Genomic DNA, 20,002 nt, shown 5'->3' on the forward strand with positions numbered 1-20,002 from the left:
CTCTAAAAAAAAAAAAAAAAAAAAAAAAAAAAAAACAAAAAACCCTAAAAGAAAATAAATAAACAAAGTCAAATAAAATAATTCCTTTAAAAAAGGAAATAAAAAAAGACAGTACTGTATAATTCGGCTTTTATGAGTTACCTAAAGTAGTCAGGTACATAGAGACAGAAAATATTGGGTGGTGGTTGTTTAACAGTGTAAATGTACCCGATCCCACTGAATTCTACACTTGAAAATGATTATTTTTTATGTTATATATATTTACCACAATAAAGAAAGCATAAGAGGGGAAAATAATTTTCATAGAATCAACTTTGCCATATTCTGTTAGACCAAATATATCAGATCAGTCCAACTTTAAGGGTTCTAAAAATAGCTTCACCTCATCATGGGAGGAATAACGAAGTCATATTGCAAAGCCTTCATAGAATGGAAGGAATTGTTGCAGTCATCTTTGCAAACAATCTACTGGAAATTTTGATCATTAAAATTCAATAGAAATTGGGATACTGAATTTAAGAAATTGGAGGTTATTAGTGATTTTGATAAGTGCCATTTCAGTAGTCATTGTCATCGTTGTCTTCTTTCTTCTTTCTTCCTTCTTCCTTCTTCCTTCTTCTTTCTTCCTTCTTCTCCTTTCTTCTTTCTTCTTTCTTCTCCTTTCTCCTAGGTATTTTGCTATAGGGTACATGAACTTGCCACAGAGACAGAGAGAAAGTGAGAAATCACCTCCTAGGGAGGATGGCCACACAGCAAGCCCTTCTCCTCTCAGGATTTTGGGCATGTGTGCCTATGCAGCTGGTGTGAGTTTCAAGACTCAACTGCAGTCTACCATGTGGGAGTACAACGATGTAACTATTATACCATCTGCTGCTCTGCAGTACTCTTTTACAATTTTTACACACATACAAGTTGTTTTATTTTTTTTTTAACAGAAGTTTTATTTTATCTAACTTTTTTAACATGGCTTTTCACAAACTCACCTAGGTTTCTTTTAGTTTAGTGAATTATTTTTTCAGTGGCTAGATCTTATATGTAAACTTCAGCAACACATTCAGCTCATCATAGATTTTCGTCTTTCTATCTGGGAATTCCAAAATTTGTTAGACATCGTTAAGCTAATTTAACAAATGTTTTGTTTCAAAATTATTTATTTTATTTATCATTATTATTATTTTAAGTTTGATCTAAGACACATCTGCTCACCAGAGAGAGAGAGAGAGAAAGTGAGAAAGCAAGCTGCCAGGTCCAGGACTTGAACTGTGGTTGGCCATGTGGGAGTCTGGCACCTTAACCGTGATTGCATCTGCTGGCCCAACAAATGTTTTACTTTATACTCTGTATTAAGCTAGGCACTATGGGCAAAATTATTTTTATATAAATACATAAATTCAGTATATTATACTGATCAAATATATATATATTCTGAATTATTAAGAAGACAGAACACAGATTAATGAAGTGTTAAATTGTAATCCAGAACAGTATCAGACAGGCCTGTGGTTTTTGGTTTTGGATAAGATGAGGACTTAGTGAATATTGAAGTAGTTTAGGACATTATAATATGGAAGGTGACTGTCTAAACTATAAAAGATTCTATAGGTAACCAGAAGAGGGAAGGCAGGCACTACAAAGAATGATGTGTGTAATAAAAAGCTTAGAGATAGGAAAACACAAGTCTGTTGAGTGACAGTGAAGTAGAGACTTTTCAAGTCCATGGCGATTAATTTGGAACAGTGTGGGAGATAAAAAAAAGATAGGTCTGGGTCAGATGGGAGAAGTCTTGTAAGGTTGCAAAGTCCTAATTTTTATTTCATTGACAGTGGAAAGCTGCTGAAGGTTTTTAAGCTGGGGAATGACCTGCTGAAAAGTGTTTTTAGAATATTCATGTTAGGCCAGCAGGTAGCATGGTGGTTAAGACACCATGTTTCTACATGGTTGACAGTGGTTCAAATCCTAGACCTGATGGCTTGAAAATCATGTGGGATGTGTGTGTGTGCATGCCCAAAATTCTGAGGAGAAGGAATTGAGGCATGGCCATCCTCCCTGGGAGTGATTTCTCACTTTCCCTCTTTGTATTTCTCAGTGTTCCTCTTTGTCTTTCTCTGGCAAGTACACACACTCAAATAAATGAAATATATGACAATTTTATTAAAAAAAGAATATTAATTGCAAGCTTAGCATGTAGATCTGCTTGATGGGAAATATTAGAGGTAAGAGGAATCAATTATGTGGCATGAGATTGAGATAATATAGTGATAAAATGGGAAAGAAAACAAAGACAGGAATAGATGTAGAAGACATTAGGAAAGATTAAGCAACAGAAACAGGCAATTTACTAGACTGAAGAGTATTATTTTGGTTAAGGTGTAAATATAATTGGTGATAGTAAATAATACAACTACTAATAAAGGAAGATAACCCTCACAGTAGGAAAGAGTCTTCCAGGGATTCGCAGACTAGATCTGTGAAGAATTGTTTCTGTAACTTATACAGATAATGTAGCCTCAAGAAGGGAGTGGGGTGGAGGACAAGAACAGTTCTTCCTTCCCCAGCTTTTATTACACTTGTAATTTGGAACTCCTCCACCCTTGCCTCGCTTTGAAGAAAGTGGAAAATGTTGGTGATAGTCACCAAGGGAATATGAAAGGTAATAAATAAGAGATGAATAAAGGAAGAGTTGCCAGGAGGTATATGAAGAATTGCTAAAGGAGTAGTGAGTGGTTAAAAGACAAGAAAAAGTATGTACGAGGGACAAGAACAGAGCAGTTAGAGAGGAAGAGTAGGTGGGGCACCTATGATTTGGTGAAATTTGGAATTTGATGGGCTTGGTAAATACTTGGTAGAATACTTTGTTCACAAAGAAGAGAAATGGACTATAAGCAAAGGTAAATTACCATTTAAGAAGCAGCTGTTAATGATAGGGGAGATTGGGTTTATTCATTCCTTCATCTGTTAGGTACAGAATGTTAAAAATGTGACTCATCAAAGTGTGCTTAGGTTTATGTGCTTGTCTTTTCTCTTTCTGATGTATCTCAAAGTGCCTTCCAGAAAGAGAACTGGGTTTTGTGGTTTCTATATCTGTTTAATGGAAGTTGCTTATTAACACAAGCCCATGTTGTTTTTGACCATATTTTCAGGATACAAGTAGCTTTTCTTTCTGCCTCGAGGAACAGGAGTTTCAAAAACTAAAAATAAAAGAGAACACTTAGTTGTCTCTTGGGGTGTTCCAATTAGATTCCTAAAGGACAAAACTTACACAGAGAGCCACCTGCTAGACAGATGTTAAGTGTAGGAAGCCTGAATGCAATATAATTTGTATATTTTCTTTAAAACTTTTAGACTTTGTCTTTTGTATTTTCTGTGAATTGTTTTGTGTTATGTCCCTGGGTATAATGAGATTATAAGAGAATTTATGAGGTCACCAATTTGGGGGCTTTAGTATAGATAGGAGACAAAATAGATTAGGGCTAATTGAACCGATTATTCTAACTCCATTAAAGAAAAGATTCTGCTTTGGGTGTGCCTAAAGATTTCTAAAACAAATGTAAAAGGCAAATCTGTTTATTACAGTGCCACTCTAATGTTTCAGTTTTTGTTAGAATTATTTCCAAACAGCCTTAGCATCCAGATTGTTTAGTGTTAAATAGAGCGTGTGTAGATCATGTTGTGCAGAAATTACAGTATCATGTTTAAATAGATATATTTTGGGTAACATAAAGATTTTGGAATAAGAACAAAAACTTTAAAAGCCATCTGTTAACCCACTATATTGGTTCCAAATATAAGGAAGAAAGACATTAGGATTGACACTATTACTAGTATAAGAGGAATTAGGTAAATCAGTCATTTTTGCTTTTGATTCAAAGTGAATTGTAAGTTAACATTTCTTGATTATTCTGATTCTTAACAATTAATTTATTCACAAGAACCCTCAGGGCAGTGCTAGAGAAAAAGTCATAATAGTTGTGGCAAGGCAAAAAAATATTCTCTCTTCAGGTGTGAATTTCCCTTGGGCTTTCCTAGGTTTTCTACTAGCCTGCCTCTGATTCCTCGCTTGGCAAGTCAATGTAGTTATAGGAAAATAGATGTCACCGCTGTAAAATGCAGAACACAGTAAACTCAGAGAAAAACCAACCCTGCTGCTGTATCTGCCATGGGCATTTTAGGAATCCTCATTTGTTCTGGAGACGTGGTTCTCTCTTAGAGTCTTATCACTCTCCTACACAGCCAGCAATTGTGAAGGGGTCATAAAAAAACTGGAGATTGTGGTGGACTACAGGAACCCATGACTTCATGTCCTTTAGATATACACCACCTAGTAGTAGGATTGCTGGATCATATCTAAAATATTTAAAGAACTCAACTCAATAGGGAAAAAGAAAGAAACAAAAAAATTAATAAATGAGCAAAAGACATCAATAGACATCTCTCAAAAAAAGACTTACAGATGACCAGTGGGTATGTGAAAAAATGCTTAGGCCAGCCCTGTAGCCTGGAGATTGAGAGAGCTGGATCTTACATGATTCAGCTCTGGGTTACAGTACCAGCCCCAGTAGCTTTAAAAACACACCAGGTTCATGTGCATGTGTGCCCAAAATCCCAATGGGATGGAGAAAAGTGGCTTGAACACTCCCCGGACACTGAGAGGATGCTTTCCCCTACTCTCTTGCATTCTCTCTTTTTTCTGGTGAGCACATGTGTCCTCTAGTAATTAAGAAGGCTTGTGGAAAATGGAGTTAAAGTATGAGTTTAAAAAAAAAGTGTGCCCAACATTACTAGTCATCAGGACAATGCAAATCAAAACCACCATGAGATAACATCCTACTCCAATTAGAATGGCTATTACCAAAAAGACAAGATAGCAATTGTAGGTGAGGATATGGAGAAGAGGGAACCTTTACATGCTGTTGATGGGAATGTAAATTAGTATAGCCATTATGGAAAAAGTATGGAAGTTCCTCAAAACATTAAAAACAGAGCCTACCGTATGTTACAGTTAGGAGAAATAAGTTCCAGTATTCTAATGCACAGTAGGGTGACTATGTACTATTTTATATATTTCAAACTAGCTTGAAAAAGGATTTTTATTTTATTTTTTTCTCAAGGAATTACTTATTTAATTTCAGTTCTTCTTATTTTTTAATTCACCAGAAAAAGAGAGAGAGGGAAAGTGAAAAAGTGAGCTGCCAGGTCCAGGACTTGAACCACGGTCAGCCATGTGGGAATTCAGCACCATGCCACCTGCTTGCCCCAAAGAAAGGATTTTCAATGTTTTTACCACAGAGAAATGATAAATGTTTAAGCTGATGGATATTTAATAACCCTAATTTGATTATAGCACAATATACGTATGTATCAAAACATCACATTTTACCATACATATACACATAAAAATACACATATATATGCACACACACACACACACACACACAGTGTGTGTGTAATTATGCCACAATCAAAAACAAAGTTAAAAAAAAAAGCACAGCTCTTTAGAGAGCTCTCAGAAACGCAGGCCCTATAGAAAGCCTTTAAAGTAAACACTTAAGCCAGCAGCAGCTATCAGCTTGTTTGTTAATTTTTTAACCAGTGTAGCAGTATGTTACTATCTGCTTTGTCTGTTTAAATACAAATGAGGGTTTTTGCTTTTCAAAAAGAGATTTTGGCTGAAAGTTTCCCTTGTAGTGTGCTCCTTTAGTCAAAGAACTGGTTGTTCTCTTCAGTCCCTAGTTCTGTGAACTAAGGAAACCACTTCAGTTGAGTGAAGTATTAAAGCATATTGTCATCAATTAGCTTTGCATTAATTAAATGATTATTGTCAAGTATTTCCAGATGTTTGCAAGAGTATTAACAAAGTATGAAAAGATAACTAGATATTTTATATTTATTTCTTCTGGGGTAAAGAAATAAACACAAAATCCCAAATGTTTCAGTGAATAGCCCTGGATAAGAGTTTATGATTACAGGTGTACATGTGGCATGAACTTGAGTGTATGTGGCACATTGTGCTTTCACTACTCACTCATTCCTTGTAGAGCCAACAGGAAATTAAAATTAATGAGAAGCCTGCACTTTGAAATACTTGCAGAATTCTTGACTATTTCAGTTCTTTGCCAGCTCACGAAATCTGTGCTGGCAGTCATAGGCAACAGATGGTGTGGCGTGTGCACAGTTGTGTCATGTGATTGTCTAGGTCCATGTAGAATTTTTACAAGGTTTTGGCCATCAATCTACTAAGGCATTTAAAACAGCCATAACCTTTGTTTTGAAAGGAAAGTAGCCTGCTTCAAAGATAAGTGCTCATGTACAAGTAGAAAATAATGTTAATAGTCACCAGGCGACCAAACTAGATTTAATTGATTCTGTAGTGTTAAAGACAACAACAACAAAATTAATGTCTCTGTACTACTACACTGTTTTTTTCCTTTGGTGTAATTTAATCCATTCAGCTACCTGAAGTGGAATGAGCATTTTGCTTTCTTATTCCTAAATATGTGTTTTAAGGCTTCTGTGTTTTCTGAAATTTTTATTTAGTGATTGTATCTAGGCAGAGTCTACTGAAACATTAAGCAAATTCTGTGTATTTAGGTAATTAATACCTTACGTTAGAAGTAATTATCATTTCCTTTAAGCGGGCATGTACTTACTGGATTAATTAAGATAGAAAGCACAGGTGCAGTATGTGGTTTCTTGTCACCATGTTGGAATTTATTAAAATGTTTAAAACACATGGCAAAAGAAGAATGATTTACCAAAAGTTCTAAAAAGCACAAACTTTCCTCGTACTCACTTGCCCTTTTTATGAATGTCACTTATTTAGAAGGTTATGTTAAAAAAAATTGGCTACTTTACATTTTAAAACAAAGATATCGTACTCCAAGCATATGTTATGTCTAATGTTGATGTCTGAAAAAGTTATTTTGACTACATGGACCCTCTGTTCATAACCTCATTTTGGATATTTAATTAGTAAGCATTGGGACTGTTGAGATGATTACATCAAAAGAGCTATTAACCAATAGGGGAATTTGGGATCAGAGAATAGACAATCTAATTTATTATTTGTTCATTTAAGACTAATGACCTACAGTGTTTACTGCTTAAAGTAAATAAGCCATTAGATTTCAAATAACTTGTTAGGTTTGATTAACTAGTAATATGTATATCAGGTTGTGTTTTGATAATGGAGTAATGTTTTTTACTGTAACTGTCATAAATGAAATATCTTTAAATATGGAATTATTATTATAGTTTTATAATTCAGGTTTTCAGAATTTACATAATAGTTCAGTATCATGAACTTGTCCATAACTGACTTCCATCCAACTTCCTGATGTATGTCTTTACTGAGAAGACATCATTCTTTTGTTGGCCTTGTTGAACTAAGACTGGTCCCTTTTTCTTCTCTCCTGACATTAAGTAAGCAACCTTTCCCCTCTCATTCACTCAAATAGAAAGCCATCATTAGACTGGATTCTTCATGTTGCAAAAGGTTTCCATAAAATAAAATTTTATTTTCAATCCAAAATCTAGGTGTCTTGATTCAAAATCCAAATAGTCTTGTTTTATAATTTTGTCCATCAATATTTGTTTCTACTAACTAGAAGCATCTTATCAGAATTATGGACAAATCATAGATGGTAAGTTAATGAGGAAATGAAACTACTATTATGTATTTTAGCATATAAAAGTATTTTTGAAAAAAATTTATCTTAATTGTTTTGAAGTATTGGTGGCTTTTTTATTTGATTTCATGCCCAACTTTTGGGTTTTTTTTTCTTTTCCTTTTAATTTTCAGAGAGCCTGTGTATTATCAGAGAGAGATAGAGAGGAAGCACTCCTCAGAGGGGTGTGGACACACCACAGTCCTTCTATTTCTCCTTTCCACTAGGATTTTGAGCATGTGCATGCACATATGCATGCATTTTTTAAAAAAGAATTATTTATTCTGTTTTATTTATATATTATTATTCATTTTGACCAGGCACACACACACCCAGAGTGAGAGAGTAAGCAAGCCGCCATGTCCAGGACTCGAAACACAATTGAACCTGTGGGAGTCGAGCACCTTAACCACCATACCACCTGCTAGGATTTGAACAGCAGTCAGCCATAGGGGATCAGGCTCTTTTAACCACTACAGTTATCCAGTTGATTTATATTGAAGTCCATTTTTCTTGGTTCTTAACTAAGAAATTTTTTTTCCTTCATAAATTAAGTAATGGTTTGTGCTAAAATTTGTTTATGCAGGATAGCATTGTTAATTATTAAGGTATTTATACAAGGCTCAGTAACCTGGATTAGAGTCAACCCAGGCCTTTAATTTAGTTTTTAACTCTCTATATTTAATTACACTGACCTTAATTTAGCTTTTAACTCTTTAATGTGACAATGCAAGTGCAGCTACATAATAGTAAAGGCTACAAACATGTAAATAATATATAAAAGCTAATAGCCATTCATATTCTTGTACTGTGTTGTAATCAAGTGACGTGACTAGCCAGTTGTGGATTATCTTTGCTAATGGAAGAAAGAACTAAAATAGACACTTTAGTGATTATATTCTTAAGTTAAAATAAATTTACTATCTATGTCACTGAAAGTTTAGTGATGGCACAAAATTGCTGCAATTGTGTTACTTTCAGTTTTAAGCATTTAATCATTCCTGTCCTAACTATGAAGATTGAAAGATTTTTCCTTAACGTATCTATAAATTAGGTGCTATAGGAAAAGGTGCGGATAAATTCCTTCTTGGTGTACAGAAATCAGAGAATTGCAGCTAATGTTTGCAAATTCTGTTTTTCCATTTTCTCTTATTACGTAATTATAGGTATGATCTTCCAGAAGTATTCTTTAAACAACTGAGTTAAGGAAATTATTGAGTTATTGTACAATCCTTACCTGTCTAGTGCTCATCATTTAGCAGCACCTCTTTCTATATGCTAGAAATTCACCCTTTTTTTGTTATCAAATTTTTTGTGTAAAAAATTCTTTCTTGAAGAATTTTTCAGAACTTAGTCAACCTATGACTTTATGTATTTTATATCAGGTACCCTCACTTTAAGTATTTCTCCCTTGTCTGTAGTCACTAACACTTTCTCTTGACTCCACGTTTAAACTATCAGACTTTCGTTAATTTGGGCTACTGTGCCACATTTTGATGTCACTCATGATAGAAAGCTACTTTAAATTTGAAACTTCACCATCTGAAATTGTTTTTCTAACTAACCAGTTATTTATTAAGTTTGGAGTGCTATGTGCAATTTTGTGCATAACTTTATGAGTCAGTGTGTCCTATCCTTTTGCTTTGGCTAATAAGCTAATAAGTCAGTAAAAATAATATCAATAGCTAACACATATTGAGATCTGACTGTGTTGGTTCCTTTTCAAAGCACTTTCCTGACAGTGCAGCAAATCTTTTGCAGAAGGTACTATTGTAGTCCCATTTTCACAATTGAGGAAGCTAAGGCACAGAGAGATTAAATTTAGTGCTCTAAATCTTTTAGCTTGTTAGTCACAAAGGCAAAATTTTAACTCAGGAAATATGACTTCAGAATTTACCTTACAGTACTTAATAATTATACTATGACTAAGCTTTAGTGAAGAGGTTAACTTGAGCCAAAAGGTAAAGCCATTAATCAAGTGGGGGGGAAAGCATATGGGTAAAACAATGGCACTGAACCTGAACTCTGGGTAGCTGCAGAACTGAAGATCTGTAGAATAAAGTGTGAGTTCAGACATGGGGCAGACAGAAGCATAGGATCCAGAGTGGTGGGCTTAGCCACTGACACAGAATGCTTTTCTGCACACTTCAGCTGTGCCAGAGAATAGCTCCTAAAGGCAGCAATGTCTACTGAACAGAGTACCATTGGATAGGACACAGAAGTGGCCTCGGTTGTTAAGGCTTTCACTGCCAAACTGAGTCTTCGAGCATATATTTAGCCCTAATTCTGTGGTCAGTGGATAGCTAGCGTAAAACTTTCATCAAGGGAATAACCCTTATCAAATTTGTTTTTTAGTGCCAAAGTAAAGCACAGGTAGGAATTGTAGACACTGAAGACCTAGGAGAACTGGATTAAGGACTGTTGAAATTGGCAAAATTGAGAAGGCAAAAATAATAGAATTATAGAAAAGAGGCTAGATTCAAGAAATTGCCTAACTTATTTAGTCATCCGAATCTGATAATCAGTTGTGTGTAGGAGATTAGGGTGAAGAAGGTTTCTGATTGAGAATTAGATCGATGAAGTTGCCTTGGTTGAGATAAAGAATAGAAAAAGAGGAAAGAAAAGGTTTTAGAGGTTGAGTATGGAGGGTGAACTAATGAGTTCTGTTGTGAATGTAATAAGTTTGTAAGGTAAATTCATGCTGTCCAAAAGATTATAAAATTCATGTTGGCTCTGGGTTCATAGAAGCATACAGTTATGTAGACAGATTTCATGCTAAGGAACTTTGAAAAATTCAGGCCAATCAAATACCATCATCTTCATTTATGGTTTTACTAATCTGAAAGTAAAAAAAAAATCAATTTTATATACTAAAGGCTGTTTTTAAAAATAATATATATGGAATTTTTGCACTCCAGTTTGTTTCAGAACTAAAAATTTAAAGACAATATCATGTCTACCAGTTTAGCTATTGGTAACAATTTAATCTATATTTTTAGTGTTAAATAAATATTTCTTTAAAGTCATCTTTCTTTTATAACTTAGGATAAAAAGTCTGTTTTATATTACTATCAGAAACAAATATCAGCTATTAAAATCCCCTTCTAAGGGCAGGAAAAGTACTTTTAATACACTTGATCTTTTTCTATTCAGGTTCTATATTCAGATTGATAATTTATTTCCAGGTGAACATGCATGGCATTTATGTATCCATATGCTTGCCTGAATTGCATTTAGGAAATTACTAATTCATGATAAATTCTAAAAGAAACGGTAACAATATAAGAAAAGGCATTCAGGAATCATACCAGCTCATCCTTTTACTCAATTTCATATTAATGTACTTAACATTTTATTTAACTTCTTATAATTAGACTAGCATCAGTTAGCATTCCTTTAAAAGAACGTATTCTGAAACACTTAAAGGTGACTACGTGTTTATATTCTCTTTTTCATTTTTAGGATAGGGATTTAATTTTTTGTCTTTAATGTTTGTCACAAGTTAGAAATATTACATTTAAGAAGGCATACAAAATTTATGGTAGTTACCTCCTGTTTTCAAGATTCAGTATCTTACACTGTTATATTTTGAAAGTTATAAAATATATAAATAGTGATTATGAAGCATTACATTTGAAATGATTTCCATTCAACAAATATAAATAGTTATCTTACTAGATTTTATTCATTTAATAGCCACTTTTTGTTTTAATTAATTTAATTAATTTCCTAGAACACTGGAAAATACTAATAAAGTTAATATTGAGTTAGGGTATATTATCCTCATATTTCTGAGATTTACTTGAGATTAGTTTATTTAAATATAAATTAATATTCTAGTTTTAATTGGTTTAGCTAGAGTAACATACTAACGATTAAATCTCCTTTTCAGGACCAGCAGGTAGCATAGTGGTTAAGGCACTGTATTCCGACATGGTTGATTGTAGTTTGAGTGTTGGACCCCATGGCTTGATATTCAAGTGGGTCACGTGTTTGTGCATGCCCAAAATCCTGAGAGGAGAATGGAGGAAAAGCCGTTGCATTGTAGTCACACCTCTAAGGGATGATTTCTCACTTTCTGTCTCTCTGTGTCTCTACAGCAAGTGCATGCACCCTATAGCAAAAATCTCTCCAAAAGAAAAGCTCCTTTTCAAGCTTTTAATATTTTATTTATTCTGCAATAGTATTTTAAGTACCTTATTATGTGCCTTTTTTTTACTGTGTAAATTCCTTTTTTTTTTTTCATATTAGTTCTTTACAACTACAGCAATAACATAATTCCAAGTACTGTACTTTTTAGTATGGGAAGATCACAGTCTACAGACTCATTTGCTTAGACAAGATTAACTTCATTCAAAACTTACTATTTGGGACCAGCAGATGGTATAATGGTTACGTTGCTGGACTCCCACATAGTTGACCACAGTTTGAGTCCTGAACCTGTTGGCTTAAAATTCATGCCAGGTGCATGTGCATGCATGCCCAAAATACCAAGAGGAGATTGGAGGAGAAGGGATTCTGGTGTGGCCTTCCCCCAGGGGATGATTTCTTGCTTTCTGTCTCTGTTTCTCTCTGTGTCTCTGGTGAGCACATGTGCTCTATAGCAAAAATCTCTCTTTAAAAAATAGAAAAAAAACTTACTGTTAATAAGTTCACATAAATACAGAAATTGATACAATTAAACAAAATTGGATTTTATTATTTAAAATTCTTAGATTGTAACTTCTTCTGTGGGGTATAATTATGTTCCATAATTTTACCAGTAGTTATGATTCAATTTAATTACATCAGTTATAAACCCTTTATATCCTTTAAGAAAATGTTAAGGGAACCAGCAGTTAGTGTAATGGCTATGTCGCTGGACTCCCACGTAGTCCACCCTGGTTCACATCCCGGACCCGGTGGCTTAGAACTCACGCCAGGTGCGTGTGCGTGCGTGCTCAAGATCCCGAGAGAATAGAGGAGAAGGGATTGCGGCGTGACCATCCCCCTTGGGGAGTGATTTCTCACTTTCTGTCTCTATGTCTCTCTCTGTCTGTCTGGTGAGCACACACGCCCTATAGCAAAAACCTCTCCAAAAAAAAAAAAAAGAAAGAAAGAAAGAAAAAGAAAATGTTAAGCGAAAATTATCATTTCTTAGCAAAGGTTTAGGGTTTTCCAAATTTCAAGCGTTTGCTTCCCCCTCCCTCTTTTTCAGACATTTCAAATAAACTAAAAATAACATCTCACTGCAATATTGAATAGCAATCACTTGATATATAAAATTTTAACTACATCCCAGTTATTTTATTTTTTCTTTTTCTATTTCAAGGCCCCAGTTGTTTTAATTCACACACACACACAAAAAAATGGCCACCTACCAATATGTTTGTCACAAGTTAGAAATACTACATTTAAGAATTAACATGAGGGCTTTGAGTTTCCTCCAGTTTAGGTATTTATACCTTTGTGTTTATTTTGTTTTAAGATGTTACTGTAGCATCGATATTTGTGTAACCCATTATGTATCTTAAAATGTAATCATTTAAAACACTAAGAATTATGTTTATGGTAGAGCTTTGGGAATTTTAAAAGGCAAACAAATGCTCTTAGATGTGTTTATCTGCTTCATTTCTAGAGAACTTGAAACTGAGTGAAACTGAGAACTTTGTAATTCAGTTGCATCTTGAATTAAAAAACCCTTTTGCACTAGCAGGAGCCTACAACATGACACCTTTTCTAATCCGCTTTCTGTTTTATATTACTATCAGAAACAAATATCAGCTATTAAAATCCCCTTCTAAGGGCAGGAAAAGTACTTTTAATACACTTGATCTTTTTCTATTCAGGTTCTATATTCAGATTGATAATTTATTTCCAGGTGAACATGCATGGCATTTATGTATCCATATGCTTGCCTGAATTGCATTTAGGAAATTACTAATTCATGATAAATTCTAAAAGAAACGGTAACAATATAAGAAAAGGCATTCAGGAATCATACCAGCTCATCCTTTTACTCAATTTCATATTAATGTACTTAACATTTTATTTAACTTCTTATAATTAGACTAGCATCAGTTAGCATTCCTTTAAAAGAACGTATTCTGAAACACTTAAAGGTGACTACGTGTTTATATTCTCTTTTTCATTTTTAGGATAGGGATTTAATTTTTTGTCTTTAATGTTTGTCACAAGTTAGAAATATTACATTTAAGAAGGCATACAAAATTTATGGTAGTTACCTCCTGTTTTCAAGATTCAGTATCTTACACTGTTATATTTTGAAAGTTATAAAATATATAAATAGTGATTATGAAGCATTACATTTGAAATGATTTCCATTCAACAAATATAAATAGTTATCTTACTAGATTTTATTCATTTAATAGCCACTTTTTGTTTTAATTAATTTAATTAATTTCCTAGAACACTGGAAAATACTAATAAAGTTAATATTGAGTTAGGGTATATTATCCTCATATTTCTGAGATTTACTTGAGATTAGTTTATTTAAATATAAATTAATATTCTAGTTTTAATTGGTTTAGCTAGAGTAACATACTAACGATTAAATCTCCTTTTCAGGACCAGCAGGTAGCATAGTGGTTAAGGCACTGTATTCCGACATGGTTGATTGTAGTTTGAGTGTTGGACCCCATGGCTTGATATTCAAGTGGGTCACGTGTTTGTGCATGCCCAAAATCCTGAGAGGAGAATGGAGGAAAAGCCGTTGCATTGTAGTCACACCTCTAAGGGATGATTTCTCACTTTCTGTCTCTCTGTGTCTCTACAGCAAGTGCATGCACCCTATAGCAAAAATCTCTCCAAAAGAAAAGCTCCTTTTCAAGCTTTTAATATTTTATTTATTCTGCAATAGTATTTTAAGTACCTTATTATGTGCCTTTTTTTTACTGTGTAAATTCCTTTTTTTTTTTTCATATTAGTTCTTTACAACTACAGCAATAACATAATTCCAAGTACTGTACTTTTTAGTATGGGAAGATCACAGTCTACAGACTCATTTGCTTAGACAAGATTAACTTCATTCAAAACTTACTATTTGGGACCAGCAGATGGTATAATGGTTACGTTGCTGGACTCCCACATAGTTGACCACAGTTTGAGTCCTGAACCTGTTGGCTTAAAATTCATGCCAGGTGCATGTGCATGCATGCCCAAAATACCAAGAGGAGATTGGAGGAGAAGGGATTCTGGTGTGGCCTTCCCCCAGGGGATGATTTCTTGCTTTCTGTCTCTGTTTCTCTCTGTGTCTCTGGTGAGCACATGTGCTCTATAGCAAAAATCTCTCTTTAAAAAATAGAAAAAAAACTTACTGTTAATAAGTTCACATAAATACAGAAATTGATACAATTAAACAAAATTGGATTTTATTATTTAAAATTCTTAGATTGTAACTTCTTCTGTGGGGTATAATTATGTTCCATAATTTTACCAGTAGTTATGATTCAATTTAATTACATCAGTTATAAACCCTTTATATCCTTTAAGAAAATGTTAAGGGAACCAGCAGTTAGTGTAATGGCTATGTCGCTGGACTCCCACGTAGTCCACCCTGGTTCACATCCCGGACCCGGTGGCTTAGAACTCACGCCAGGTGCGTGTGCGTGCGTGCTCAAGATCCCGAGAGAATAGAGGAGAAGGGATTGCGGCGTGACCATCCCCCTTGGGGAGTGATTTCTCACTTTCTGTCTCTATGTCTCTCTCTGTCTGTCTGGTGAGCACACACGCCCTATAGCAAAAACCTCTCCAAAAAAAAAAAAAAGAAAGAAAGAAAGAAAAAGAAAATGTTAAGCGAAAATTATCATTTCTTAGCAAAGGTTTAGGGTTTTCCAAATTTCAAGCGTTTGCTTCCCCCTCCCTCTTTTTCAGACATTTCAAATAAACTAAAAATAACATCTCACTGCAATATTGAATAGCAATCACTTGATATATAAAATTTTAACTACATCCCAGTTATTTTATTTTTTCTTTTTCTATTTCAAGGCCCCAGTTGTTTTAATTCACACACACACACAAAAAAATGGCCACCTACCAATATGTTTGTCACAAGTTAGAAATACTACATTTAAGAATTAACATGAGGGCTTTGAGTTTCCTCCAGTTTAGGTATTTATACCTTTGTGTTTATTTTGTTTTAAGATGTTACTGTAGCATCGATATTTGTGTAACCCATTATGTATCTTAAAATGTAATCATTTAAAACACTAAGAATTATGTTTATGGTAGAGCTTTGGGAATTTTAAAAGGCAAACAAATGCTCTTAGATGTGTTTATCTGCTTCATTTCTAGAGAACTTGAAACTGAGTGAAACTGAGAACTTTGTAATTCAGTTGCATCTTGAATTAAAAAACCCTTTTGCACTAGCAGGAGCCTACAACATGACACCTTTTCTAATCCGCTTTAAGTATAATATTTGTCAAGAATTTTACTTTGAATAGTTGATTTTCCATAGCCTTATGCTTCTCATACACCTTTGGCTAAAGGTCTGTTATACCATATAGCTGAATCATGAAGGGCCAGTACTGTCCAACTATACCATGATACACCGCTCAGTTTCAGTTTTCAGATACCCTCATAGCAAAATTCACTCTGCAGTTTCCTGTATAGTGGCTTTGCCGTGTATGGTTCAGAAATACCCCAAGTTTAATTCCTTGAGGACTGCTAAAATTCATCCTCAAGACTCTGTAAGAACCAAATGCTGCTTTACAATTCTGTATCAAGCATTAACATTTGGTTCAAAATATTATCATAGTCGTATTGATCTAGTTACTGGTCCTAACCAGCTATCCAAGTAATCTTACTATGATCTGGGTATCACCAGGGAGCATACTGCTTACCCTTGAAGAAAAGTAAGTTTACATTCTTGTCATCTCTAGGTTCTTTGTCTAAATCCTACTTCCTTAACTGTCACCAAGTCTACACATCATTCATCCTTCACATTTCCTTCCCTAAAGGGGGAAGTGTACTACTGAACCAACAAAATGTCTGGTTTACTATTTGAATGAATTAACACTACAAATAAAATTAAATATCCTTTTTATGAAACACTTTTTCCCATGCCCTAACTAATAGAGATGTGGATCACTCTTCTATTAAAAATAATTTATTTCCGCTTAATCGGTTGCTGTAATGTGAAAACAGGAATGTTTATTTTTCCAAGTAGATAAAAGGTGCATAAAAATATCTACAAATATTTCATCTCTGTGTGGCATATACTTTTATTGCTCCATTTTCTGGAAGGAGTCTATTTTTAAAGTTAAAAAAAGAGAGGGAACAGCAAAGTTGCTAACTTTGTAGTGAAAAAAAAAATAACCTGTGTTCTTGACAGGTTGCACTTTTATATTTTTCACACTGCGTTAGCTAAGTTAAGGAGAACTTGGGTTTTACTCTCATTCACGCATGATGTATGTTTCAGAACTTAATAGCTGACATTTCAAAGAACTTCTTACATTACCTGTTTAACATACTGATGTGCGACTGGAACATATTATAACAGTATTACTCATTATTTGCCACTTTGGGCTAAATTTACTATACTGGTCTTAGATATAAAAGGTCACATTTGAAATTACTAAATTAGAATTCATAAGGAAGGGGAGAGAAGGCCTTAAATATAAAAGACATACAGCAGTTGATTAAGCAATAATTTTCAGTTTACTAGATGAAACAGATTTGTAACAAAATCTGCACGCGTGCGAAATAAACCACCCACAGCGAGTAATGAGGGAAGTAGGCAAAAAGGATAAAAAGCATACATTGGGGGTGGGGGGGAGATGCTCTTGAACTAGAAAAGTAAACCATTATTATAATGGACTTTACTAAGAACTGCTGAATATCTCCCATCGCATTTACTGGAAGTCAACGAGAACATCTAGTACTTTGTGTTCATGGCAGCCATCAGATGAGAACATCCTAATGCAAAACCAAAAGAAGAAAAGAAAAAAAGGAAACCAGTAAAAAACCCAACCTTCCCAAACCGTAGAGTAACTCCAGAGTTCAAATTCAAGAGAGAAGTGGCAATTCAAAGAGGTGACGGTGATGATACTCCTGTGAATGGGTTTTCTGTTTCTTTCCTCTTGGGGGATGGATGAAGAAGGCCCCCAAAGTATGGGAAGCTTCATGAATGTGTGTGTCATCTTACTCAGAGACCATGCTAATCGTCTCTGTATTGTTCCAGTTTTGGTGTATGTGCTGCCGAAGCGAGCATCTTGTGTGCCTTTTTACTTCACTTTTAGAAAGTAACTCTGTCAAGGGAGCCACATGCAAGATAGAAAATTAAGTTAAATTAAAAAAAAAATTTTAGAGAGATTTTTTGCTATTAAGGCGTGTGCACTCGCTGAAGAGACAGAGACAGAAAGACAGAAAGCAAGAAATCACTCCCCAGGGGGGATGGCCACTCAGTAATCCTTTTTTTTCCTCCATTCTTTTCTTGGGATTTTGGGCACATACATACACGTGCCCGGCCATGAGTTTTAAGCTGCCGGATCCAGGACTCAAATCACAGTCGAGTACATGGGAGTTCAGTGACATAACCATTATGCCATCTGCTGGTCCCAAAAATTAAATTGAGTTTTAAAAGCATTCCTGTGTTACTGTTTACTCCTTCCACCTTATTCAAAATAAAAACTATTCCATTTTATTTATTTTATAGAGTGTTAAGTTTTTAGGGTCAGATTGAATATATAAAATGGATGGTATTTATGTTCCCATATATTTCCCTATGTTTTGTCATCAGGTTTGCCACCCAGTCAAGTCAGATGTTTGCAAAAATAAATCAAACACTATTTCTCCCACCCTGAACTTAACAAGGAATTAATCATTTATAAGAAGAATTTAAAATTTGATATGATTACTTTCAACCCTATTTGGCATTTTCTTGTTCAAATATGAATTCTATTTTAAAAATTATATTTAAATATTTCGTATAGATTATTAATAGTTCAAATGGATACTAATTCATAATGTCATTGAGAGCAGCTATGAATGAGTATTATTACTAGAGTTTATTTACAGTATAAAAAAAAATCCTCTGGGGACTGCAGATGACATAATGGTTACATTGCTGGTCTCCCATGTAGTCAACCTCAGTTCGAGTTCCAGACCTGGTGGATTAAAACACACTGGGCGCATATGCGTGCATGCGTGCCCAAAATCCCAAGAGGAGAATGGAGGAGAAGGGATTGTGGCATGACCATCTCCCCAGTGGGTGATTTCTCGTTTCTGTCTCTCCATCTTGCTCTATCTCTCTTGGTGAGCACGCGCCCTATACCAAAAATCTCTCTCTCAAAAAAAAAAAAAAAATCTCTGATGTTGCAGGGGCTAAAAAAGAGGGAAAATTGGGAGTGGGATGAGGTGGGGAATATGAGACGATTTGACCTGCTAAAAAGTTATAATTTATTATAAAGCTGATTAAGAAATTAGAAGGAGAAAAATAGCATACATAAATCTGACATAGACAAAAATAGGACTTGCATATTTGTGGTATGCCTCTGGATTAGGCATTAAGTTGAATTTGACTACTAAATGATACCTAGTAGCCACATAAGGAAGTGGCATCTAGTATCCCTAGTAATCCTTCTTCACAAAGAAATTCAATATAGATTACAGTTATGAGTACCAAGATCATTCTTTGGTTTTGCCAGTTTTTGCTTTCATTTATATTGGTGTGTAACCTGGACACCAGCAGCAACAGGATTCTTTTTCAAATCTAGTGCTTCACTTTTTTAAACCTTTCTTTTGAATTTCCTCTGTTACCATTGAGCAAAATACCCTGATATTAAGTTGTATAAAAGTTCAAAGTAAAGAACTTGTTTTTATGAAAAAGAGGTAATTTCAGTAAATGTCAATGAACACTAGATACTACATTTCAAACAAAATCTTAACAAATTTAAGAAAAATAGAATTTTTGAAAGACTACGGATTTGTGACTAATTTTAACGTATAGGTGAATCAGTTAATATTGGTAAACTAGGTTAATTTGCAATCTTGTTGAAAGATTGTTAGTCATAATACTTTTTACTTTGCTTTATTCTCCAGTGTATATTTTGATTTATGATAAATCTAAGGTTTATCTGTCATGAATGCTATGCTTAGGCTTATGAGATCATTTTATTTTATGCCCTTGTTGCTAAAAGAGCTGTTTAATTACTAGGTAGGATTCTTTCAAATCAAAGTTTAAAGTATATCAAGGTAATTCTTTTTTATATAATTTCATTATGATGTTTTATTAATTTTACCAACCTCTTTGTAATAGTCCCCTAAGTGAAACATATTTTTACTCACAAGGTAGTTTATATAAATACTGTAAGTATTTCAGTGTTATGAGTTGAGGTTTT

The 20,002-nt window shown here is 34.2% G+C and overlaps 1 protein-coding gene and 1 non-coding gene across 2 annotated transcripts in view; one reads left to right on the top strand and one right to left on the bottom strand.

Moving 5' to 3' along the window:
• Window positions 1–20,002, top strand: part of STK3 (serine/threonine kinase 3) — a 316,622-nt gene that overhangs the window by 225,375 nt on the left and 71,245 nt on the right. The gene's annotated exons all lie outside the window — the stretch shown is intronic.
• On the bottom strand, window positions 17,769–17,874 carry LOC114009865 (U6 spliceosomal RNA). Its single transcript, XR_003551263.1, has one exon. It is a non-coding gene; the product is annotated as a U6 spliceosomal RNA (small nuclear RNA).

The sequence above is a fragment of the Tupaia chinensis genome, unplaced genomic scaffold, assembly GCF_000334495.1.
Source record: "Tupaia chinensis unplaced genomic scaffold, TupChi_1.0 Scaffold000646_1, whole genome shotgun sequence".
Taxonomy (NCBI): Eukaryota; Metazoa; Chordata; class Mammalia; order Scandentia; family Tupaiidae; genus Tupaia; species Tupaia belangeri.